Below are 6000 nucleotides of genomic sequence, written 5' to 3' on the forward strand. Positions count from 1 at the left end.
TTTTAAGCCGAATTAAGCTGTTTTAAATAGTGAAATAAAAATGCTAATGGGAATCATGAAAATTCTATTTGTGGGGGCCAGTGTTGATTCTGTGGTGGGCCACCACAAATAAATCAATGTATGGGAAACACTGTTAAATGTAAAAAGACTTCAGTAATTTCAGTTTGAACATAAGTAGCGCATTGTTACACAACAAAACAAGATAGATATTTGTGTTTTTAGTAAAACATACATGACTATGACCTTGCTAATATGCAACTGCAAACATATTTTGTCATTTATCTTTGAAATTTAAAATGATTTAATTATTTTTTGCAGTTTCATCAAATGATTCAAAAGCTTAAAAAAATTGTTGAGAATAAAAAAAATTAAACAGCATGAACACTATGAAAATTAAATTAAATCAAATTAGAAAAATATAATTTTTAAAGAATGCCACAGTATTAGCAGCGACAAGAACTCCTGACATTTAAACCTGATTTACTTTAATTTTTAATAACTCTTTTAAGGCAAACTTCAGGATGTGTTAGAGCACTAAAAAACCTGTAGATTGATCAGTACTGTAACACATGAAAAGAGAAAAACAACGCGTTTTTTTATTACTGCTTTAGGAATTTACTTATCATGGCATGTAACAATGACAAAATAATGCGATATTTGTCAGCTCTGTCAAGAAGGGCGTGCTAAAGATGTTGTCATAGTTTGAAATGCAAATGTAATCTGGGCTCTGAGAAAATCGCTTTAACTACTTCGCTTCTGTTACTTTCATTCTGCGTTACTTTCGCACTCCCCTACAATACTATTGCATCGGAATGTAGTAAAGTAAAAGTTTGCCAAAGAAAAACTGATAAAGTACAGATACTTGAGAAGTGAGTAAAAATACATTTTACTTTTACTTTACACCTCTGGGGCTATGTAATGTTAGTGGAGCTTACTAAAAGAAACTAAATTATCCCATAGTTGCCATTGTATTGGCAGTACAATGAATAAATGTTAATTCACAAAGAGGGATGTTTGTGTAGGATAGAGATATAAATTCTAAGTAAATACTTAGAGATCTGTTCAAATATAAAGCTACTGTATTTGGTATGCAGTTGAAGAACAGGTAAAGTACTAATGGCTGTAATATTATTACCCTTGGTGGGCACATAAATGTGCTTGTACCCACATTCAGCCTCTTTTTAGGGAAATCCACGAACTGGGCAACTTTAGAGTTCATTCTAACACTCCTCGGCTCTTTGATACTGAAACACGCTTGCCTTCTGAGACTTTTAAAAGACTTTTTTGGAAAATATGAACTAATCACTATTACACATGCATAGGGTTAACCTCTTAAACTCTGCCAGAATTTCAAAGAGACATGTGTAGGCTCTTAAGCCAGTAACCAACCATCTAGCAATGACCCATAATACCTTAGCAACACTCAGCAATGCTCTTGTCAATCACCCAGAACTATCTAGCAACTGCACAGTAACAAACTTAAAACCACTAAGTAAACTTTACCTTTGTAGTAGTGAGTCTTCCATCAGAATGAATGAATGAATGAAACGTTCACTTTTCCTACAAACGTTACATGTTAAAAAATACAATATCAGGTTACACTTTAATTTTAAAGGGGCCATGTCATAAGACTTTTTTGAGATGTAAAATAAATCTTTCGGTTCCCATATATGTGAAGTTTTAGCTCAAAATACCCCACAGATCATTTATTATAACATGTTAAAATTGCCACTTTGTAGTTACGAGCAAAAATTGTCCATTTTGGGTGTGTCCTTTAAAATGCAAATGAGCTGATGAAATGCAGACACTGATTGCCATGATGGTGTTTTGTTGAAATTAAAACTCAATAGTGCTGTCAATTATTTTTTCTCTCTCTCTTTTTTTCTGCACTAAATGGCAGTGCCATGGTTGGATAGTGCAGATTAAGGGGCGGTACACTCTAAAAACAAACGGTGCTATATAGCACCAAAAGTGGTAGAAGAACCGTTTTTAGTGCCATATAGCACCGGTGAAGCACCAGTGAAGCACCTGTGTAGAACCAAATAGGGGCCATATAGCCCCACATATGGTTCTACATAGCACTATATGGTTCTACACAGGTGCTTCACTGGTGCTTCACCGGTGCTATATGGCACTAAAAACGGTTCTTCTATGATTACGAGCAAAGAACCACTTTTGGTGCTATATAGCACCGTTTGTTTTTAGAGTGTATTATTATAATAAGATCCCCTTATGACATCATAAGGGGAGCCAAATTTCAATGACCTATTTATTCACATGCTTGCAGAGAATGGTTTACCAAAACTAAGTTACTGAGTTGTTCTTTTTCACATTTTCTAGGTTGATAGAAGCACTGGGGACCCAGTCATAGCACTTAAACATGGAAAATGTTATGGCCCCTTTAAGGTGTCAGTGTTACATTGGAAGTAAACCTTTAACTACTGAGTAATAACGATTAATAACATTTGCTAACTGTAGGGTTGGGGTAGGGTTAGGGTTTGTTTAAGGATTAAAGCTAAAGTATGGTCCATTTTTTATGCATACGTGAGGATCCGCCGCGTACAGTGCGCGGAACACAATTTTCATCATCAGAAGATTAGGAGCGTACTGTACGGGCACTAGAGGTCTTCACGGGTCCACTTATATCCGAAAACCCGAGGTCCAACCCGATTCAGGTCTAAAAGTTTCACATGTGCCTCGGACGGGGGTCGGGTATGTGTTTTTGCCGAACGGACCCAAAAAGATCCGAACTATCTCGCGTGTATGCGTCAATGTCCTTTTCAAACCTCGCATCTGTTTGCCAAGACCGCTTGCGACATTGTGTGGCTGGCGGTAGGTTAATTTTCGTTGACAAGACATGTCAGTCAATTCTAAATGTACATTTTAGCGGTAACCTTGGTGTCGTCGTCAGATAACAAAGTAAAACAAATGGAGCAGCTCGCCAAATTGGTTGCGAGGCCACCGGAGTTTCTTTCTGTCTGACTGCTGCGTGTGGGTCTGCAGAATGCGCACACGTCAGTGCCGTTTACATTCGGGTCCAGTCAGGTTAAAAAAAATGCCACTACTCTCGGGTAGGATCTTTCTTTTATAATAAAATTATTTATGCACTTCGGGTTCGGGTGTAAAGTGATTCGGATCATTTCGGGTCGGGTACATTTCTTTGGACCCGAGAAGACCTCTAACGGGCACCGTCAGATTTTTAAAACCCGTGTACATTGTATGCTTAGGTCACACATACGCGTACCGGAGAAGGTAGTATGTAGCCCAGGAAATGCATTGCACAAGTGTTGAACGTCTGTACGAGTCAAACACACTATGCATTGCAAGTTTATGCGTACCTACTTTCCCATACTTTTAAAAAAAACGACTATATTCAAGGCTTTAGTTGCATATAATTATGCATAATTTACTGTTATTACTATAGTAATTACATGTAACGTTGAGACTTTAAAAACGTGTTACCACATTGATTTTAAAAGATTAAGAAAGCTACATTTTTCAAAGACTGTTAGGCCATAATAAACAGCTGCGGCTTTTGTAGACTAAAGCTGTAGTGTTAAATGGACATTAATTGGGCACTCAGCCCCAATGCCTCATGGGATTAACTCTGTTCTTACTGAGACCAGCAAAGCCTCCACTGTCCACTGACTTTAAGAAAATCACCCACAATCCATTATCCCACAGCAGGAACCACACAAAGGAGTTGGAGACTGCACAATAATCCAAACACAGACATCAACTTAGAGAAAATCTGGTGGTGGCCATGCAGGCCGAATAGAGATAGATGTTGATAAATTGGATTACGGGTTTATTTAGTCATTATGTGTACAGGGATCCAGTACAGAGCAGAACAGAGATTATACAAGACCAATCTAAGAGGCATCTGATTTAAATCACTAAATAAAATGAAAATTCGGACATTATTTTCTTTATGCTCATGTTGTGCCAAACCTGCGTGCCTTTCTTTTATAAAACACAAAAGGAAAAATTCTAAAGAATTTGCGTGCACTTTTCCATGCAGTTACAATGAATGGGAGTCTTGCTAGATAAAATGATCATAAAAGACACCCACGTGACTAAACTCTACTCCAAGTCTTTTGAAGCGGTACGCTTTGTGTGAGTTCGACTGGATCGCAGCAAGATGAACTTAAATTCCTTTGCACAGATTTTCAGTGAATAATCACTTAAGTTTAGGTCTGTATGAAGTCGCTGGGGTTTGGATTAACATGAAGCTATAATGTCCGAATGAACTCTCACATTGTTTCTTTAGGTATAAAGCTTTTGCATACCACATCATAGTGAGGGCAGCTGGTTGCTTCAGAGGTTTCTTGTTATTTTGAAACGTTCCTAAGTCAGAATCACGGACTGAATGCTGATCAAAAACTACTGCAGAGATAAGGATAGGATCTGCCATCTCCCTATTGCTCTCACTTTGTCACTTGCTGTCAGTCTTATAATAGATGTTAGACTGAAAGCATATCAACAAACGCATAATAGCCATCTGTGCACTGCTGCATAGAAATAAAGACTCACATCTGTGTGTGTGTGCGCACCTCACACAGTTTGTGTACTTCAGCATGTTTGTGTTATTCGTGTAAAGACTCTGACTCTGATATTAGCGTCTCAGCAGGGTGTTTGAGTATCTCCGGATTTGCCAATTACCCGCTCCCAGTCAAGTTGGGTCATAATGAAAGAGGTTCGACCGATTTGTCTGTGAAAAGCTGCAGCAGCCTGAATAGACAGGCTTCAGAGAACAAACCATAACCTTTGCCCTACACGACCTCATCTTTCTTCTGTGTCTGAGAAGACCCCAAACTTTTACAATACATCCATTGCTTTGCTCAGCCACCATGCCTTAACATGTGAAATAATGTTAAATTCAATTATTTGCTATAGCATTGCTGTTAAAGGTACAAGTTAAACAAAGTATTAAGTTGAATTTAGCATGTTTATTGTCATATTATGCTAAATAATATGGTCGATTCTCTTTACTTGGGGCTTTAATATGCCTTTAAAATGCTAATCAGATTTAGTAGCCTACAAATTAACAGTATTATTGACACGAATTAACACAATTATTATAGTTGAAAGGGAATGAAGCGTCAACAGATAACGTTAATTGACACCAGATATGTTAAATAAAGATAACTTAGATTGACTTTTTGGTTCTTTCATATCTTTATATTACTAGCCTATATTTTAGACTATACTATTATAGTAAAATGAATGTAAATAAAAACCTGCAATCGCGATAAACACCACAGTAACTTAATGTCCCTGTGTGACGGATTAAAGTTAGGAAAGACGCACTTTCACTCTCAAACAACAAATGATACATTGATAAATCATTATTTTAGCTGTTCATTCAAAAATGAAAGTGTCTTACCTGAGTAAAGATCCAGCAGACTCTTGTCAAAATCAAAAGGGGAGAGATGAATAAGATGACAACAAGACGCGGGGCTCACCACAAACTTTTCGCGCATTCCGCCCTCCCACTGACGCGCTGAGCGCGTGCACCCCGTCCACAGACTGGCTGTCACTCAAAGTGATCTAACGCGCTCAGATTTTTTTACCTTTCAGCGCCAGATACACCTCAGTAAACTCATTACATGTCATTTTAACGTGCATGGTGTCTCTTTTAGGCTACACGAGAGATTAAACATAGGGGTTAGTTGTCACACTATTACGGGAATATATTCATTAAATAGGTTGATTTAAGAAATTCTAACGATTTTAAATTATTCTGCGGGGGCACGTGCAGTCTAAGCAATTAACTTTTTTCAATGTTGTCCAGTTAAAACACACAAAAGGGGAATGTTGTCTAGTTATTATAGGCCACGAATAAAAACTTTTTTTTAACACAAACAATTTTTCACTAAAACCTAAAAATGATTGACATCTTGCACTTTTGTGACAACTTGCCGCTGCATTTCCTAACATAATCATCACCTACTTCCATAAATCCATCATCTATACCACTTTTCCCTCAGGCAAAGAAAC

At 37.5% G+C, this 6000-nt stretch overlaps 1 protein-coding gene across 1 annotated transcript in view; it reads right to left on the bottom strand.

Annotated features, from left to right (window-relative positions):
* chl1a (cell adhesion molecule L1-like a) overlaps positions 1-5416 on the bottom strand; it is a 103835-nt gene extending 98419 nt beyond the window's left edge. Inside the window, exon 1 of the mRNA XM_073875002.1 lies at positions 5387-5416. The gene's annotated coding sequence lies outside the window, so the exon portion shown is untranslated. The remainder of the gene's footprint in view (positions 1-5386) is intronic.
* Positions 5417-6000: the final 584 nt, after the last annotated feature.

Source organism: Misgurnus anguillicaudatus, chromosome 13, assembly GCF_027580225.2.
Source record: "Misgurnus anguillicaudatus chromosome 13, ASM2758022v2, whole genome shotgun sequence".
Lineage (NCBI taxonomy): Eukaryota > Metazoa > Chordata > Actinopteri > Cypriniformes > Cobitidae > Misgurnus > Misgurnus anguillicaudatus.